We start from the raw sequence: 20,257 nt of genomic DNA, 5'->3' as shown, positions 1-20,257 counted from the left end.
GATTGTGCAAGGCTTCCCGGCCGCCTGCAGCCCGCCCTCAGGGGACGCGGTGCAGGGCTAGACTGGCAACACGCGCGTCCCGGCCCGGAGTTCAGCTGTCTCTCGGGTGGGAGTGGAGGAAGGGCGCACTGGGCAGAGGCCCTTTCTCAGCCATCAGGTTGGTAACCTCACCCTCCTCCGTCCTCCCCACGTTTAAACACGCTCAGTTGGCGGGCCGGGGTGTAGAGGAATGGCACTATCATGCATTCCTCATAGAAATCCAAAATGGTCTGAACCTCGTGGAAGAGAATTGAGCAGTATCTATTTAACTTATGTATGGATTCGCCTTTTGACCCCGTCATCCCACTTCCAAGAGTGTAAAAACGAAGATCTGCTGATGAAAATAAGTAACGCACACGGCACAGGTACTCACTATTTGCAATAGCAAAGGACTGGCTGGAAATAGCACCTGTCAGTTGGGAGTGGAGTTTCCTGAGAGAAAGTTGCTGGAGAGATCTGAAAATAACGGAAGTTAAAATCAGTTATGATTTGTAAATGCGGTTGAATAACCCTCCTCTTCTCCTTTACAGCTGTGTCTTCAAAGGCTTATATGTCGGGGAAGGTGGTGGAGATATAAACAAAGAAATTAGACGCATGTGTTAATTAGGCAATTTCAAATAGTTCTGTCATTTATTTAATGAGAAACTATTTCCTAAGCACCTACACTTCTAAGAACAATGAAAATAGAGGGAACAATTTCTGCTCTCATGCATGGTGCGTTCTATTTGGTAGAAAGCAGACAATAAACAAATTAATATTTAACATGTCAAGGAATGTAAGTGTTTTTGAGGAAAGTTAAAAGCTGAGGGACAGAGAGTGATGGGCATGGTGATGGAGTGGCTATATTAGGGTAAATAAACGATAAATAAATAAATAGAATATAAAATTTCTCTTATGATTTTCTTGATAAGTTTCTTTTCTCTAGCTTTCTTTATTGTAAAAATACAGTATTTATTTAAATACATATAATATGTGTTAATTGACTGTTTATGCTATCAGTAAGGCTTCTGGTCAACAGTAGGCTCATCGTGGTTAAGTTTTGGGGGAGTCAAAATTATACATGAATTTTCAACTGTGCGGTAGTTTGGTACTCCTGAAACCTGGCATTGTTCTGTTACAGTAGGTAGCTAGTCAGGCATGAGCAGGGCAGGAGAGGGCTCCCCTCATCCCCTACCAGGAATGTCAGGTGACCATCAGGTGATGATCAAGCGGTTGTTATCTCTAAAATAATAATTGGACATAGCCAATTATTAGCCTTACAGATAACATAGTCGATTAACACATATTATATGTATTAAATACTGTATTTTCATAATAAAATAAGCTAGAGAAAAGAAACTATTATTAATAAAATCATAAGGAGAGAAAATATATTATTTATTTATCCTAAGTAATATAGCACCAGGGAAAGGCAGTCTCCCAATAGATAGAAACACCTGAAACTGGTGTTTCTGTCTGATAAGTGACACTTGAGCTAGATCTAAATGGCATGAGAGATTAATCCACATTGGGTTCTTAGATGGGAATATTCCAGGCCGAAGGAACAGCACATTCAAAGACCCTGAGTTAGGAGAGCACTTAAGATATTGGAAAAACACCAAGAAAGTTAGTACGGCTGAGCAGAGTGAGATGGGAGGGACAGATAGGAGATGGGATCAAAGAGGAAATGGTGCCCAGATTTTGTGTTATTTGGGAGCTGTGGAAGAGAATTTGATGTGAGTGAGATGGAAAGCCAGTGGAAGGTTCTGAGCAGAGTTGTAAGTGCCACATAGAATGTAAAATCAAACAATGAGAATGACTTTCGTGGGGCAGGGAAAGTGGTCAAGGATCAGATCTCCTCTTTACAAAGTAATGAGAAGGGGCAGCCATTCAGAAACTTGGGAAAGGATTCTAAGAGAAGGAAGAGCAAGAAGAGGGGTTGAGATAGGAACACAGGAAGTTCAAAAGAAGGCAGGCCAGTGTGCCTGGAATGTTCTCAAAGAGTAGGGCAGCGATAGTGGATGGGGACAGACAGGTAAGCAGGAACCAGAACAAGCAGAACCTTGTAGCCAGCGTTGAGAACTTCAGGTTTTATTCTAATTGCAACGGGGGGCTACTGGAATGTATTTAGCAACTGAGTGCAGGATTTGACTTAAGCAATAAGCCATCCTGCCAGTTGGTGATTGTTCGGAAAATCGATTGAAGCAAGAGAAGAGAGATTGCTCAGAGGCTGTGGTCATAGTCCAGATGAAAGATGATAGTAGCTTTATTAATATTCTAACAGTAGAGATGGTGAGAAGAGTTTGGAATCAAGATATAGTTTTCAAAATAAAACCAAGGCTTGGCACAGTTGCTCGTGCCTGTAATATCAGTGCTTTGGGAGGCCAAGATGGGAGGATTACTTGAGGCCATGAGTTCAAGACTAGCCTGGGCAACGTAGCAAGACCCTGTCTCTACAAAAATGGGTGAAAAAATTAGCTGGGCATGGTGGCTTATGCCTGTGGTTCCAGTTGCTTGGGAGACTGAGGCAGGAGGATTGCTTGAGCCCAGGAGTTCAAATCTGCAGTGAGCTATGATGATGCCACTGTACTCCAGCCTGGGCAACAGAGCAAGACTATTTAAAAAAAAAAACAAAAAAACAAACAGAAAAAACACCTAGCACAGTAGAACCAATAGCTTTTGCTGATGAGTGGGCTGGGAAATGGGGTGGGAGTAAGGGAGTGGCAGAGGGATTGGAAACTGAATGGAAACCGGTATGATTGGAGTTATGGAAGGTCTGGTTAGAGGTAAGGTCAGTAGGGGCAAACCATGTTGGGTCATGTGGAGTATGTCAAGAATTATTTTCTCATCCTAAGAACAATGAGAATATATTAAATAATATTTTAAGCTGGCAAATGATGGGATTTATGCTTCAGGAAAATCACTCTGGCTATAATTTGGGGAACTGATCAGCTGAAGAAAAGAATGGGTGCAGGAAGACTTCTGAGCTAAGTTGGGAAAGAAAATACAATTGGCCTTTGAGCTACTAGCAGCAGAATATATCTGAGACATGGCACCAGAGTATGTTAGCTTTGGTGAAACCATATGGGTCTGTAGCGACCTGATTTCTTGCCTCCTCAAAAGCAAGAATTCAACTGAGGGGCATAAGGCAACTGAAGAGATTGAGGCAAGCTTTAGAGCAGGAGTGAAAGTTTATTAGAAAACTTTAGAGCAGTAACAAAAGAAAGTAAAGTACCCTTGGAAGAGGGCCAAGCGGGTGACTTGAGAGAAGCGCGCTGTTTGACTTTTGACTTGGGGCGTTACACACTGACATGCTTCAGGGTCTTGTGTTCCTCCTCCCGATTATTCCCATGGGGTGGGCTGTCCACGTAAGCAGTGGCCTGCCAGCACTTGGGAGATGAGCATGCGCAGTGTGTTTACTGGAGTTGTATGCATGCTCACTTGACATGTTCTTCCCTTACCAGTCAAATGTTCCTGGAAGGTCATTTGCCAGTTAAACTCCACCATTTTACCTCTTAGTGCACATGCTTGAGCCCACTCGCCCAACTCCTGAGATCTTATCCAGAAGATGCTGATCACCAGTTTCAGGTGTTTCTATCTATCGGGAGACTGCCTTTCCCTGGTGCCGTCTGCGATCAATTATTATTTTAGAGAGACAGCTAACAATCCCCTGACCATCACCTCATAGTCGCCTGACATTCCTGGTAGGGGGTGAGGGGAGCCCTCTCCTGCCCTGCTCATGCCTGACTAGCTACCTACTGTAACAGAACAATGCTAGGTTTTAGGGGTACCAAAGTGCTGCACAGTTGAAAATCCATGTAAAACTTTTGACTCCCCCAAAACTTAATTACCAATTGCCTACTGTTGACCAGAAGCCTTACTGATAACATACAGTCGACTAACACATATCATATGTATTAAGTACTGTATTTTTACAATAAAGTAAGCTAGAGAAACTGTTATTAACAAAATCATAAGAGAAAATAGATTTTCTATTTATTTATTTTTTATTTATTTTCAGAGTCAGTCTCACTCTTTTCCTGGACTAGAGCGCAGCGGTGAGATCGTAGCTCCTTGTAACCTCAAACTCCAGGGCTCAAGGGATCCTCCTGCCTCAGCCTCCTGAGCAGCTGGGACTATAGGCATGCACCATCATGTCCAGTTAATTTAATTTAATTTAATTTTAAATAATTTTTTGTAAGATGAGGTCTTGCTATGTTTCCCAGGCTTGTCTCAAATTCCCAGCCTCAAGCGATCTTCCTGCCTCCGTCTCCCAAAGTTCTGGGATTACAGGCATGAACCACTGTGACTGACCTCATATTTACTATTTATTTAGTGAAAGTGGATCATCATAAAGGTCTTCATCCTCATCTTCTTCACGTTACTCAACTTTAGAAGGAGGAAGAGGAGGGGCTGATCTTGCTGTTTCAGGGGTGGCAGAAGCAGAAGGAAATCCAAGTATAAATGGACCCATGCAGTTCAAACCCATGTTGTTCAAGGATCAACTGTATAATGGTTTTGACTAGGTTGGCAGCAGTGGAAATGGGAAGAAATGGGTGAACCTGAGAGATATTTAGAAGGTAGTTGGCCAGAGATTAAGATGACTGGATATAGGCAGAGGGAGAAGAGTGGGGGAGGCAAGGATGACTCCTAAGAATCAGGTTTATGTGATGGTGGCTGACAGTCCCATCATCAAGATGGGGAACTCTGGAAGAGGAGCATTTGGGCAGGGGAAGATAATGAGTTTTATTGCTTGCAAGTTGAATTTGACAAATCTTTAGGACATCCAAGGGGAGACTTCAAGTAGAGAATTGTATATAAGAATCCTTTGCCCAGAGAAGTGTGGTTCAGAGTTAGAGATATACATTTTAAGTAATCATCATATAGGTGGTGATTTATGAGTTTGCATAGAGAGACGATGGTGTGGGACGGAACAGAGGCCTCAGGCTAAGCCTTAAGGAACTCCACTGTCCAAAGCAAAGGACACAGAGCCCACAAAGAACACAGAGGGAAGAGCGTTAAAGGGGTGGATGGAAAACCAGGGGAAGCCACAATGTGGGAGGATGTGGTCAGCCATATCCAGAGATGTTGCAAGGACAAGTTGGACAAGACGGCAACATGGTAATTGGCTTTAGCAATGTTAGTGACCTCAGAAACCAATTGTAATAGCGTGATGGGGCTGGAGGCCAAAGTGGGTTGAGGAGTGAATAGAGTGTGAAAAAATGAAGATGGTGAGCAAAGCAACACTTGTCAATAGTTTGCCTATTGTATTGATCTGTTCTCACACTGCTAATAAAGACATACCTGAGACTGGGTAATTTATAAAGAAAGGAAGTTTAATTGACTCATAGTTCATCATGGCAAGGGAGCCCTCACAATCATGGTGGAAGGGAAATGAGGAGCAAAGTTACGTCTTACATGGCAGCAAGCAAGAGAGCATGTGCAGAGTAACTCCCATTTATAGAACCATCAGATCTCATGACACTTATTCACTATCATGAGAACAGTATGGAAGAAATGGTTGCCATTATTCAGTTATCTCCACCTGGACCTGCCCTTGACACGTGTAGATTATTACAATTCAAGGTGAGATTTGGGTGGGGACACAGCCAAACCATACCACCTATGAAGAGGGGAAAGGGGACAGGGAGGCAGTGGTTGGGGGATATGAAATTGAGGAAGATTTTATTTATTTACTTACTTTATTTTTATTTTATTTTATTTTATTTTATTTTATTTTATTTTATTTTTAGAGACAGGGTCTTGCTCTGTTGACCAGGCTGGAGTGCAGTGGTGCGATCACAGCTCACTGCAGCTTCTAAGTCCTGGGCTCAAGCGATCCTCTCACCTCAGCATCCCAAAATGCTGGGATTATAGGCATGAGCCCCACTGTACCCAGCCGTTTATGTATTTTTTAAAATGATTTTCAAACAGGAAGAATTGAGATGAGAGTGAGGAGTTGACATTAACAAGAGAGTAGAAATAATTGATGGTGAAAAGTTTTCAAGATGGAGGAAGTGGGTTGAGTCCAAATGTAGGTAAATGAATGGGCCCCCAGATAAGAGAAAGGAGACCTCCTTCATTTTACTGGAAAGGCAGAAGGGTGGGTTTGGAGTAGATAAGGATTTTCTTTCATATGGCTGTAAGATAAGGAAATTCTAATCTAAAGCCTCTGTTTTCCCTGTGAGAAGCAGGGTCATCTGCTGAGAGTGAACTATGAGGTAGGCCAGGCATGAATTTGGGGAGATGGAGAAAGTTTGATAAGGTCATTGCAGAGAATGGGAGAGAGAGATGATCAGAAACATGTTATGGGATTTCCAGGCAGACTGCGCGTCCGTTTGAAACTGGCGATCATGAATTAAGGTGGAAGCCATCTGCTTGGTTGTGCCTCTCTCCTGCAGGGCTAGGTTTGGAGAAAGTGTGGCCGCCACGGGAGTGGCCAAACAAACCAGATGGAAGGATGGGAAATTGTGGTCAGAAGGTAGGCAGGGTGAACTTGCTTCTGGAGGTAGTGAGATAACGGGTGCTGACGTAGTCCAGGGGTGACCGTGGGCCTGCGTGGCTGAGATGACCAAGGAAATGAGAGGCTAAGGGGCTATGCGCATAATCCCAGCTAACTGTTTAAGTCAGTCAGTATTGGGGTGGCCACATCATTTATTATCTCAAGACTGGGACACTTTTGAGAGTACCAAATCTCCAACTGGATAGGAAGCTAAGAAACAGTTGTAGGCCACGTGCAGTGGCTCACACCTGTAATTCCAGCACTTTGGGAGTTCAAGGCAGGAGGATCGCTTGAGTCCAGGAGTTTGAGACCAGCCTGGACAACACAACAAGACTATCTCTACACAAAATAAGAAATTAGCTGGGTGTGGTGTGTGTGCCTGTAGTCCCAGCTACTCAGGAGGTTGAGGTGGGAGGATGGCTTCAGCCTGGAAGTCTGAGTCTGCAGTGAGCTGTGTTCATGCCACTGCAGTCACCCTAGGTGACAGAGCAAGACCCTGTCAAGAAAAAAAAAAAAAAGACAGAAACAGTTATAATTCATGACTGTCTCAGGCAAACAGAATGATGACAGGATTTAAGGTCATCTTAAAGGGTGACAGGGAGTCACGTGTCAGGGTTTTGAAATAAGAAAGCAGAACTGGATTGTTTAGTTAAGTGGCATGAGCCTCAAAAGGGAAAGCTTTTTTCGTTTGCTTTTAGTTTTGTTTTTAATAAAAAGATTAGTCAATTATGATTTGCAAGTAGCAGTGAGGAACATGGAGAACAACAAACTCACCTTCCAAACTTAAGGTGGCTGGAATTTAAGAGAATAAACCACTTTGTTTTGAGAAAGCTGCAGTGGAAATGGTGTCCTCAAGGCAGAGTTAAAGCCTGAGGTTAGCAGAACACTCCAGAAATAGCTTCAAGATACAGGAGTGGCAAGAAAGAGTTTGGGAGGTGGGGAAGAGAATGACCCATGGGGCCATGAACACAGATGAAGAGCCCATCATGAAGATGAGGGTGTGGGGGAAAAACCCCCAGGTGACTTTCTATTTGGAGAGTGACCAATGAAAACAGACTTCAGTCAGACGCAGTGGCTCACATCTGTGATACCAGCACTGTGAGAGGCTGAGACAGCCAGATCACTTGAGGTCAGGAGTTTGAGACCAGCTTTGCCAACATGGTGAAATCCTATCTCTATTAAAAATACAAAAATTAGCGTGGTGGTGCATGCCTGTAATCGCAGTTACTCAGGAGGTTGAGGCAGGAGAATCTCTTGAGCCCAGGAGGCGGAGGTTGCAGTGAGCTGAGATTGCATCACTGCACTCCAGCCTGGGTGACAGAGCAAGACTCTGTCTCAAGAAAATAAAAGCAGAATTCCTTAGGTATCTTGGAAGAAGATGGCTAGTGGCTAAAAGATGTGTGCTATGGAACTGTAAAGAAACTCAGTCTACATTGAGTTGGAATTTGACTGTCTCACTACCTCATTCTGTTGGCAAGACCATCAAATCCAACATGTATTCTGGTCAATCTCTTCCTGGCCAGATAACATTCACCTTCTGTAAGGGGACCTGGGTTGACTTGAAATCAGAATCCTGCAACCTTTTTCTTTTTCTTTCTTCTTCTTCTTCTTCTTCTCTTCTTCTTCTTCTTCTTTTTTTTTAACAGATACTTTTTCTTTAGTTTAGCATTTTATAAAGCTTTGTCCATTTATTTTATTTGACTTGACCTCAATTGTGGTTGATATTAGTTTCTGATTTAAATATCTAGCTTATTTTTAAAAATCTAACTTGTATGCCATCTGGAGTAGACTGTATTTCCCAAAGATAGCCGTGGCCACATCTTCCTTTCCCATTAAGAGGTAGGATCTATTTCTCTCCCTCTCCCTTGAATGTACTTTGACTGATAGAATAGAGTAGAAGTGATGGTGAACATAGCACTTAAATCCTGCCTCTTCTGGCCTTGAGCAGTCATGAAGAAGTCCTGACTACTACGTTGGCAATGAAGCCACATGGTGGGGCATGGAGGCATCAGATGTGAAATGAAGACACCATTTTCAACACCCAGCCCCAGGAAGACTTCAGATGATTCCAGTGCCAGCTGTTCTCTAAATACAACTGCATGAGAGACCAAGGGAGAACCATCCTGCTGAGCCTCATATCCCTGAGAGATGATGATAAATGGCTGTCTTAAGCCTCTAAGTCAATGGTCCCCCAGGGACTAAGTTCATGGCACCAGGGACTGGGTTCATGGAAGATAATTTTTCCAGATTGGTGGGGGGTGGGGGGAATGGTTTCAGGATGATTCAAGTGCATTACATTTGTTGTGAACTTTATTATTATTACATTGTAATTTATAATGAAATAATTATACAACTCGCCATAATGTAGAATCAGTGGCAGCTCTAGGCTTTTCCTGCAACTAGATGGTCCCATCTGGGGGTGTTGGGAGACAGTGACAGATCATCAGACATTAGATTCTCATTAGGAGCTCACAACCTAGATCCCTCACATGCACAGTTCACAATAGGGTTTGTGCTCCTATGAGAATCTAATGCTGCCGATGATCTGACAGGAGTCAGAGCTCATGCAGTAATGCAAGTGATATGGTTTGGCTGTGTCCCCATCCAAATTTCATCTTGAATTGTAGCTCCCATAATCCCCACATGTCATGGGAGGGACCTGGTAGGAGGTAACTGAATCATGCAGGTGGGTTTTTCCCGTGCTGTTCTCATGATAGTGAATAAGTCTCATGAGATCTGATGGTTTTATAAGGGGCAGTTCCCCTGCACATGCTCTCTTGCCTGCCACCATGTAAGATGTGCCTTTGCTCCTCCTTCGCCTTCTACCATGATTGCAAGGCTTCCCCAGCCATGTGGAATCATGAGTCCATTAAACCTCTTTTTCTTTATAAATTACCCTGTCTCGGGTATTTCTTAAGGGCAATATGAAAATGGACTAATACAGTGAGTGATGGGGGGCAGCTGTAAATACAGATGAAGCTTCACTCGTTTATCCACTGCTCACCTCCTGCTGTGTGGCCTGGTTCCTAAGAGGCCACGGATGGGTACCAGTTTGTGGCCTGGGGCTTGGGGACCCCTGCTCTAAGTGTTGGTTTCTTCACAGAAGTAGACACCCAAGACACCATCTTGGGTATTTGTGCGTCTCACTTTTTCTGTCACAGTCAAGTTTCAATGCTTTAAATTTTTAAATATTATAAACTGGCAATAAAAAATAACTCTGCTCATGATTTCGATTTTAACCACATCAGGGATATATAATTAGTATATTTTTACTAATTACATGTTTTACATATAGTGAATATATTTTCTCTTGCCTGTTAACAAGATCCTCCCTCTACCTGCCTCCTTACCTGCTACTTGTCCCTGACCTTTGTTTGAAGCCAATTCTTCTTTCTCTCACACACTCCAGAGGTAGTCAGCGGGAGGAGAACGAGAAAAGAAAGGATGAAGACCAGCAGCAGGACGAGAGGAGTGGAGAAGACATGAGAGAGTTCAAGAAGGCTTAGGAGAGAATCTTTGATGGGGAGCTAAGAGCAAGGTGAGGAGAAAAGGGTTCGAGGGAAACTGCAGGATATGAGAAGGGTGGAGGTGAGAAGAAAGGGAGGAAGGGGGTTTTAAGAAGTATGGACTTGGTCTAAAATTAAATTGGCTGCTGGTTTCTTTGCACAGACACTGCACACGGGCTGTGCCCATGGGAGGGGGCCCAGTGTTAGGGCACTAAATAAGCATTAAATTCGTGAAACTCTGAGATAAACATTTGGTGCTTGAACAAGGCAGCGGTTAGGTGAACCGACCTCTGTGCAGTTGAAAATTCCACATGTAACTTTTAACTCCCCCAAATCTCCACTGCTAACAGCCTACTGTTGATCAGAAGCCTTACCGATAACATAAAGAGTTAATTAACACATATTTTGTATGTTATATGTATGACATACTGTATTCTTACAATAAAGTAAGCTAGGGAAAGGAAAATGTTAAGAAAATCATAAGGAAGAGAAAATATATTTACATGACTTAGCCACTCCACCCATCCCTATATGCACAAATATTCTAACTTTTGGAAATTATATTTTCTGAATGTTTGCCACCATTTCAATAAAATGATATCTGCTCTTGAAAAAAATGTTAATAAAATAATATCTGCCCTAGAAGCTGATTATCCAACCTTTATTAGGTTCATCAAGTGGAAGTGGACCATCATAAAGGTCTTCATCCTCATCATCCTCACGTTGAGCAGGCTGAGGAGGAGGAAGAGGTCTTGTTGTTTCAGGGGTGGCAGAGGCAGAAGAAAATTCATGTATAAGGCTGGGTGCAGTGGCTCACACCTGTAATCCCAGCACTTTGGGAAGCTGTGGCAGGTGGATCACGAGGTCAAGAGATGGAGACCATTCTGGCCAACATGGTGAAACCCCGTCTCTACTAAAAACACAAAAAGTAGCCGGGTAGGGTGGCGGGCGCTTGTAGTCCCAGCTACTCGGGAGGCTGAGGCAGGAGAACGGCGTGAACCTGGGAGGCGGAGCTTGCAGTGAGCTGAGATCGCACCACGGAACTCCAGCCTGGGTGACACAGCGAGACTCGTCTCGAAAAGAAAAGAAAAGAAAAGAAAAGAAAAGAAAAGAAAATGCACGTGTAAATGGACCCATGCAGTTCGAAGGCATGTTGTTCAAGGGTCAACTGTATATGCATACACTGTCTCTCCCTAGAGCATGTGTCTGTAAACCAGTTATCGTGACTACCTAGTATAATTGATTAAAAGTACAAAACACATGGGGATTGTTTGATTTGCAAGGATCAAAATCCGTTCAAATGGGCTCAAGCCAAAAGGGAAGTTATTGGAGAGAAGCTCTGATAGCTCATGGAACAGCAGGAAGGATAGCCAGGTCTTGAGGGACAAGACCAAGAACTCCAGGACCCCCAGGGAGTCTCTCCATCTCTCTTTCTTTGTGTGCTTACATGATTGATATCTAATATTCTCTAATATTCTCTGCCCAACCTTTTTATCCTTTTTCTGCAGATCAGCTTTCTCTGGTCTACCACAGCCATTGCCCTGGATCAGGTTTCCTGGACTCCAGACTTGTGGAGATGGAGATGGTGCAGAAAGTTCCCTAGGAGAGCTTTCAGGAAAAATATCTGTAACGTAGGGCAGGAAGAAGGATTGGATCCTGGGAGAAATTAAACTATGGTGCAGCAGCAACGGAGTCCCCAGCCAATTCTTCAGGGAGTTCTAGGCCAGACCTTTTAACTGCTCCCGTTGACCAGCCATTGGATGCTGGCTGTCCCTGGCTAGAGGGACATATCTTTAGACAAAGTGAATCCCTTTGGTCAAGGGTGATTTCTGGGGAGAATCTCTGCTATGAATAGTCAGTAGCTAGCACCCTTGCAAGGGGGATGATGAGCCCTGGGTTCATCATTCAGCTGCCCAGCCCAGCTTGACCTCATGTCTCATCTCAAACACCAACTGAGACTGAAGGGAGTCCCTGTGTTCCACTTCCAAATTCCCATGAGCATCTCACTGGATTAGGTGTCTTTTTCCTGTTCTGATAAGCTCTCGCCCTGAAAGTCAGGTCACGAGACACATTACCCACTGGGTATTAACTAACACATTTGCTAATAATCAATTAGCAAAAACAATTTGTCTTTGATGATAAATGCAGATTTGTCTTTTAATAATAAATGCAAGTCAGCAGAGGTTGGATAATCAGTTTTTAGGGCAGATATTACTTTATTAACATTTTTCGTTCAAGAGCAGCTATGACTTTATTGAAATAGTGGCAAACATTGAAATGGTGGCAAACATTCAGAAAAATATGATTTTGAAAAGTCAGATAGGTGGGGTGATAAGTCATGTAAAAACAAGCAAGCCCACATTTATCCAGAAGACAAGTGAATACTTATCTTTATTATTAATTCTTTTATTATTTATTTATTTATTTATTTATTTATTTTTGAGACAGTCTTGCTCTGTCACCCAGTGTGGAGTTCAGTAGCATGGTCTCGGTTCACAGCAACCTCTGTCTCTCAAGTTCAAGCGATTCTCATGCCTCAACCTCTCGTGTAGCTGGGATTACAGGCACACCACCACACCTGGCTAATTTTTGTATTTTTAGTAGAGATGAGGTTTTGCCATGTTGGCCAGGCTGGTCTTGAACTCCTGACCTCAAGTCATCTGCCTGCCTTGGCCTGCCGAAGTGCTGGGATTCCAAAGTGCTGGGATCTCAGAGTGGCGTGAGTCACTGGGCCTGGCTAATATTTACCTTTTAACAGCATATTTTACCCTTTTGTTTACAACATCTTTAGTTTTGCCTTTTCCGGAATGTCGTGGAGTTGGAATCATACAGCATGTCACCATTTCAGACTGGCTTAATTCACTTAGCAATGTGCATTGAGGATTTATCACGTCTTTGTGCGGCTTGATAGCTCATTCCTTTTTACTACTGAATAATATTTGGTTATATAAATATATTGCAGCTAGTTTATCCATTCATCTATAGAAAGCCAGAAAAGGGGTCTCGAGCTAGACTCCAAGAGAGGGTTCTTGGATCTTGCACAAAAAGGAATTCAAGGCAAGTTGCAGAATGCAGTGAGAAGAGTTGGTTTATTGAAAGCTACCTAGATACAGAGTAGGGTGTCTCAGAAAGCAAACAGAAGAATGCACCATCTCTGTTTGAGATTTTTCTTATGTAGAGGTCTTGTCTATGACGAGACTAAACTAAGCTGTGCCTGTGTGTGGGTGGGTTGACAGCATGACAGAATTTATTATTTGATTGATTGAAAGAAAACTATCTTGACAGTTTAGTGTGTAAGTACATCAAAGCATAACTATAGTTATCTTGAAAGCATATCTCGTTATGGCTATTGGAACATCTGGACTTTCTGTTGCTGTAGGAGTTTGTTCTTGCAGGCATTACCAAGGTACCTCCTTAGCTTTGTAAGTGACTGGTAAGCAATGCTAGTTTTAAGATGAAGGAGATTTTAAAATGGTGTCATCCTCCTAGTTTTAAGATGGAGGTGATTTAAAAATGGTGTCGGCCAGGAGCTGTGGCTCATGCCTGTAATCCCAGCACTTTGGGAGGCTGAGGCGGGTGGATCATGAGGTCAGGAGTTCGAGACCAGCCTGAACAACATGGTGAAACCCCATCTCTACTAAAAATACAAAAATTAGCCTGATGTGGTGGTGCACGCCTATAATCCCAGCTACTTAGGAGGCTGAGGCAGCAGAATCGCTTGAATCCAGGAGGTGGAGGTTGCAGTAAGCCAACATCGTGCACCGTTGCACTCCAGCCTGGGCGACTCTCTGAAAAAGAAAAGAAAAGGTGTCATCCTAGGCTCCTGCTTCCCTAACAGAAATACATCTTGGTTACTCACAGCTTTTGGTCATTATGAATAAAACTGCTATAAGAAATCACACACAGGATTTTGTGTGGACATAAGTTTTCAGATCAGCTGGGTAAATTCCTAGGAGTGTGATTGCTGGATTGTTATATGTAAAATGTTTATTTAGAAACAGAATGCTTGTTCCCTGGTGCTGCAGATATATAGCACTTTAACATAAATTTAATTCTCTCAGCAAGGCCAATTTTACTTTCTGCAGAAAGGGTGCTCATCGCAGATTAACAGTGGCTACAGCACACCTGAACAAAGGAAGGAAGTGATTTTTATCCCTTATGCAGTTTGTCTCTGCTACTGTGTCCTGTCTCCATTGGCTGGAGCCAGACCTCACAATCTAAACTAAAACCCGATTGGTTAACAGTTTAAAACTTTTCTAAATAGGTGAAAGTAATGGAAAGACAAAGGAAAAGAGGAAGTTGCTTATGTCAAAAAAGGAAGGGGCATAGGCTGCAAGCTAGAACATACCTGTGAGCGTGTCCAGCACAAATATCTTGGTTAAGGTACAAGGACATAGAACGTACTACATGCCTGTGAGCATGTTTAACAGCTACATAGGATAGGCTTAACAAAGAGTTATTAGCACAAAGCAAGGAGGCCTGAAGGAAGTTAGTTTTTAAAAGAAACTATTATTTTTAACTCTTATGATTTATTCTTTAACAAGAAGGGAAACTTTGAAGAGGAACTTTTACTTTCTACATGGATCATATAAGAAGACTATGGTTAGTTTTGTAAGAAGCTGCCAAACTGTCTTCCCAAGTGGCTGTACCATTTTGCATCCCCAGCAACAATAAATGAGAGCTCCTGTTGCTCTGTGCTGTTACCAGCAATTGCTGTTGTGGCTTTTTTCAGATTTAAGCCATTCTAATGGGTATGCAGTGGTATCTCATTGTTGCTTTAATTTGCATTTCCCTAATGACAAATGATATTGAGCATCTCTTCTTGTGCTTAATTGCTATCTGTAGATCTTTCGCCCATTTTTACTTGGCTTTATTGTATTATTGATGAGTTTGTAAGAGTTCTTTGGATATTTTGAGATGACTGGATTTTTGCTATTTGATTCCTGCTTACTTAGAATTAACCCTGCAAGGCCTGAAAAGCTTCTTCTCCCACCCTCATTTCCTTTCACACAGTGGTGGCAAATGGCAGCTACCATCAGTTAGCTTTTGTATGAAAGACCAGATTTGGTAAAAGGTGGTTTAGGGCTGTAAAACGTGTGAAAAGGCAGGCTATAACATCTTTACTTAAAATACCTCCTCTATTAAAGGGACCATTGGTTTCATCCAGTGTGGTTCTCAACTCTGGGTGCACATTAGGACCACCGGGGTAACTATTAAAAATACTGATGTCCTAGCCAATATCTTAAAATTTTTTATTTATAATTTTTTCTTTTTTAGAGATAGAGTCTTGTTCTGTTACCTAGGGTAGAGTGCAGTGGCACCGTCATAGCTCACTGCAGCCTTGAACTCCTGAGCTCAAGCAATATTCCTGCCTCAGCCTCCTGACCACCAGGTCTGGCTTATTTTACTTTATTTTATTATTTTATTTTTTGTAGAGATGGAATTTTCCCTATATTGCCGAGGCTGGTCTCAAACTCCTGGCCTCAAGTGATCCCGCTACTTCAGTCTCCCAAAGTGCTGGGATTAGAGGTGCAAGTCATATCACCCAGCCCAATATCTTAAAATAATTGTTGATATCAATACTTCAACATCAACTAAAACCATATTAGACACTGCTACATATCCACTTAAATGGCTACAATAAAAATCATTGATCAAGTCAGGTGTGGTGATGTGTACCTGTGGTCCTACCTGCTCAGGAGGCTGAGGTAGGAGAATTCCTTGAGCCCAGGAGTTTGAGACCAGCCTGGGCAACATAGCAAACACAGCAAGACCCTGTCTAATTAAAAAAATATTGATCACACAAAGTGTTGTAAAAGGATATGGAGGAACTGGAACTCTCATCCAGGCTGGTGGGAATGGAAATGGTGCAACTTCAGAACACAGTTTAGCAGTTTATTAAAAAGTTGAACATACACCCAGTATATGACCTAGCCATTCCAATTCTAGGTATCTATCCAAGAGAAAGAAAAACACACATTGACACAAAGACTTGTACGTGAATGTTCATGGCAGCATTATTTGTAAGAGCCCTAAATTGGAATCAACCCAAGTGTTCATCAATAGGTAAATGGATGAACAAAGTGTGTGATATTCATATGGTGAAATGCTACTCTGCAATAATAAGAAGTAAACTTCTGATACAACGTGGATGAATCTCAAAATAATTAGGCTGCATGAAAAAAGCCAGTTCGTAAGAGGATCATGTGCGATTTTATATAAATTACACATGCGTGACATAAATATGTGATCACATTTATATAAAATTTTTGAAAATTTAAACTAATCTATAGTAACAGAAAGCACTGGGAAGGGGAGAGATGAGGGAAAAAAAAAGGATGACAAAGGGCCACAAGAGGGCTTAGAAGTAATGAACATGTTCATTATCTCGTTTTTTTGTGATGGTTTCCAGGGATCTTGATATCAAGACTTCAACATCAGCTAAAACCATATCAGACACTACTGCATATCCACTTGAATGGCTATAATAAAAAACATTGATCAAGTCAGGTGTGGTGATGTGTACCTGTGGTCCCACCTGCTCAGGTGTACATATGTCAAAACTGACCAAACCGGACACTTTTCATATGTGCAGTTTACTAAATGTCAATTGGACCTCAATAAAACTGTGTAATATATTTTTGTACCTTGACCTGTTATCCAATTCATGCTGTCAAAAAAATCTAATGTTTTAAATCTATAAGCTAAATTTTAGTTACAATCTTATTTATCAACAATAAGGGAGAATTTAAAAATCTGCAATATCACTTCACGTTCTCACATAAAAGTGGGATGGAACATTGGGTACACATGATTATAAAGATGGGAATGAAAGATCCTGGGCACTACAGGAGTAGGGAGGGAGGGGGGAAAAGGGTTGAAAAACTATCTATTGGGTACTATGCTCATTGTCTGGGTGACAGGTTCGATTGGACCCCAAGCCTCAGCATCATATAATATACCTTTGTAGCAATTCTGCACATATATCCCTGGAATCTAAAATAAAAGGTGAAAAAGAAAAAACTCTTTAATATTAATATTTTTCACACATATTCATAAATAGAGAAGAATCTACGGTATAGATTAATTAATTTAATTTAATTTTTGAGACAGGGTCTTGCTCTGTTGCCCAGGCTGGAGTGCAGTAGTGCAAACGTAACTCACTTAAATCCCCTACCTCCTGGGCTCAAGCACTTCTCCTGCCTCACCCTTGCAAGTACCTGGGATCACAGGTGTGTACCACCTTGCCTGGTTAATTTTTTATTTTTTTGTAGAAATGGGATCTTGTTATATTGCCCAGGCTGGTACCAAACTTCTGGCCTCAAGCGATCCGCCCCCCTCAGCCTCCCGAAGTGTTGGGATTATAGCTATGAGCCACTGCACTGGCCTAGACTTTTTATAACTTAACATTTTGTTGTTGAAAGCCTTGATCTGAAATATAAATCAAAGAGAGAGAAAAAGAGTGAAAAGTCAAAACTGTATTGGAAGAAATGTGAAATCAAATACTATGAATTTTCTGGAAGTTCAGTCCAATACCGTAGGCTACAAAAGGCAGTGGGATGTTGTGGAGACTTGCTGCCTTATACCTACTGTAGGAGGGTGTTGAAGTAATCATACATGCTTTACTACAGCAAAGAGGTTTTTGTATCGGAACTGAATACAACAAAAAAGGAGAAGATTTAAGAAATGCTAATGTTACCTATTTAAAAAGTTTAGAACACAAGTTTTATTAGAGGGCTTTTTCATCCAACCAACTTAAAGTACCTGTATTGTCTTCTTTGCTAGATCTCTACGACTTCTGGTAACAGAAGCCAAAGCATACAAACTCCTCAGACTGTCTAGTGAAACTCCATCAATAATAGGAGAGTTCCTACCAGTTCCAATTTAAATACTTTTCTCTATGTGTGTATGTCAAGATTGTCATAGTTTGATTAACGTAAGAAAGAAATGTGCATGAGAATGTATTGCAATGCTGCAATACTGACCCTGTTTCATATTTCATTTATTTGTTTATTTATTTATCTAATGAGATGGGGGTCTCACTAAGCTGCCCGAGCTATTCTTGAATGTCTGGACTCAAACAATCCTCCTGCCTCAGCCTCCTGAATATTAGGTCTGTTCACTAATTTAGAACCTCAAATTAGTATTTGATAGCTTTTAATGGGGACCGAGTCATTTTCAAATGTTGGCCACAAACACTGTCGAGTTGGATACAAGTCATACAAACTATTTCCCTAAGGCACTTAATGTTATCAGCAGGTCTTATTCAATTAAAGTGTTTAAATTATGATTTTCATTACCTTAAACTATTTTACTTATCTTTCTTAGAAATGAAAGAAAACTAGTTTGAGAAAATTCCTGCATTTTAAAAGAAATCTCTATTTCAGCCAGACATGGTGGCTCACACCTGTAATCCCAGTACTTTGGGAGGCTGAGGTGGGTGGATCACCTGAGGTCAGGAGTTCGAGACCCACCTGGCCAACATGGCAAAACCCCATCTCTACTAAAAATACAAAAATTAGCTGGGCTTAGTGGCACACACTTGTAATCCCAGCTACTGGGCAGGCTAAGGCAGGAGAATCGCTTGAACCCAGAAAGTGGAGGTTGCAGTGAGCCAAGATCACGCCACTGCACTCCAGGCTGGATAACAGAGCGAGGCTCCATCTGAAAAAAATAAAAAAATAAATAATAAATAAATAAAATGAAATAAATTTCTATTTCAATGAGAGGCTTGTAGAAGAAGATATTAGTAGATTTGTGTTGCAAATTTATGATATAATAGTTTGGCTCTGCATGTAACAGTAACTATTATTGATTATTATTTTCCTTCTGTGAACATTAACTTTATGAATTATGATTTTTTCATTTTTACAATAAATCTATTCTTAATAGAAGATTTTAAGTTTTAATTTACATACTGAGAAATGCATCTTTTTTAAGTGTACAATTTACTGAAGGTTTTTCCCCTTTGATGATGTTTTTAATTTTGATGAAGTTCAAGTTATCAATTTTTTCTTTTATGGTTGTTTTTTGTGTGTGTCCTACCTATGAAATCTTTGCTGTCTGCAGGATCACAAAGATTTTCTTTTGTTTTCTTCTAGAACTTTTATAGTTTTAGCTATAGTTTAAATTTATGCCTAAGATCAATCCTGAATTATTTCTATGAGTGGTGGGAGGTAGAGGTTGAGATTCAATCTATTTTCATGCATTTATTCAGTTGTCCAAGCATCATTTGTTGAAAGGATTTCTCTGGTTTAGCAGTGCTGTGGCTTGGGTGAGTTGGTCTAATTCTAGAGTTCAGTGATAGAAAGCCCAGCTGGCTCTCACACAAAGCTACACACCCCACCTCTAGTCTAGCTTTTATGATTAAGAAGGTGATATTTTGGTTTCCAATAATCATTCACTTGTCTTTTGTTCAATATATTCAGAACTCAGGTGGGGAAGCGAGATGCTACTTACAACCCCTCCCATGAAGGGGCCCAGGTTCAAAGCCAGAGGCTAACTAGTTACAGGTCCAGGCTCCACGATGTTTCTGTTGCCTTCTTCCTCCTTGGGTTGTTAAGTTACATACAGGCCACAGCTCTACGTAGTGTTTGGTTGAAGCACTTTTTTCCCCTTCATCTTCTTTTCATTGGAAAATGTCCTTGTTAACAGATAAGTTTTAAAAATAATAAACTACAATTCTCATGCAAATATAAAATCCATGCTCGTCGAAGATTTTATTTGATTCATTAACTAATGAGGGAACGAGAAAGATGTTACAGTTGTTTCAAAGAAGCACATGTTTATATGCAATAAAGAAATATTGAAATGAATTTACAAACAGATAAAAAAACTGGTTTATCTCCAATACCATAATCCATTACATTTCACCAGACACAAGTCAATTGCATTTTTGTGAGCAAGAATCATTTGCACTATTACTGGTTTTTTAGAATTTACTGTCTTTGAGAGGTGCAAAGCCTCTCAAAGATAGTGAAAGATGGAGATAACCAGGATGGTAAAGCTAGACAGGACACCCACTAATCTTTTTTATCCATTTCGAAGTCTTTTGTAATTTTTCCTGACACTTTCTACCCTCACCCAGCTTCACATGATGAGCCTAGTCCTGTTCTCTGCTACAAGAAGTCTAGCCAGCTACAGTTACATTTACTTAGTTTTATTTAATTGCCTTCTTGACCTTTCCACTTGAGTATTTAAGAGGCATCTCAAACTGAATATGGATAAAACA

The 20,257-nt window shown here is 41.3% G+C and overlaps 1 protein-coding gene and 1 long non-coding RNA gene across 2 annotated transcripts in view; one reads left to right on the top strand and one right to left on the bottom strand.

Annotated features, from left to right (window-relative positions):
- The window catches only part of APBB1IP (amyloid beta precursor protein binding family B member 1 interacting protein), a 166,249-nt gene extending 165,724 nt beyond the window's left edge, over positions 1-525 (bottom strand). Inside the window, exon 1 of the mRNA XM_050804505.1 lies at positions 413-525. The gene's annotated coding sequence lies outside the window, so the exon portion shown is untranslated. The remainder of the gene's footprint in view (positions 1-412) is intronic.
- LOC126962890 (uncharacterized) lies at positions 34-16,674 on the top strand. The gene is made up of 3 exons (XR_007728844.1): positions 34-157; positions 9,930-10,058; positions 10,695-16,674. It is a non-coding gene; the product is annotated as an uncharacterized LOC126962890 (long non-coding RNA).
- Positions 16,675-20,257: the final 3,583 nt, after the last annotated feature.

This window comes from Macaca thibetana, chromosome 9 (genome assembly GCF_024542745.1).
Source record: "Macaca thibetana thibetana isolate TM-01 chromosome 9, ASM2454274v1, whole genome shotgun sequence".
Classification (NCBI taxonomy): domain Eukaryota; kingdom Metazoa; phylum Chordata; class Mammalia; order Primates; family Cercopithecidae; genus Macaca; species Macaca thibetana.
This window is presented reverse-complemented; position numbering and strand designations above follow the sequence as displayed.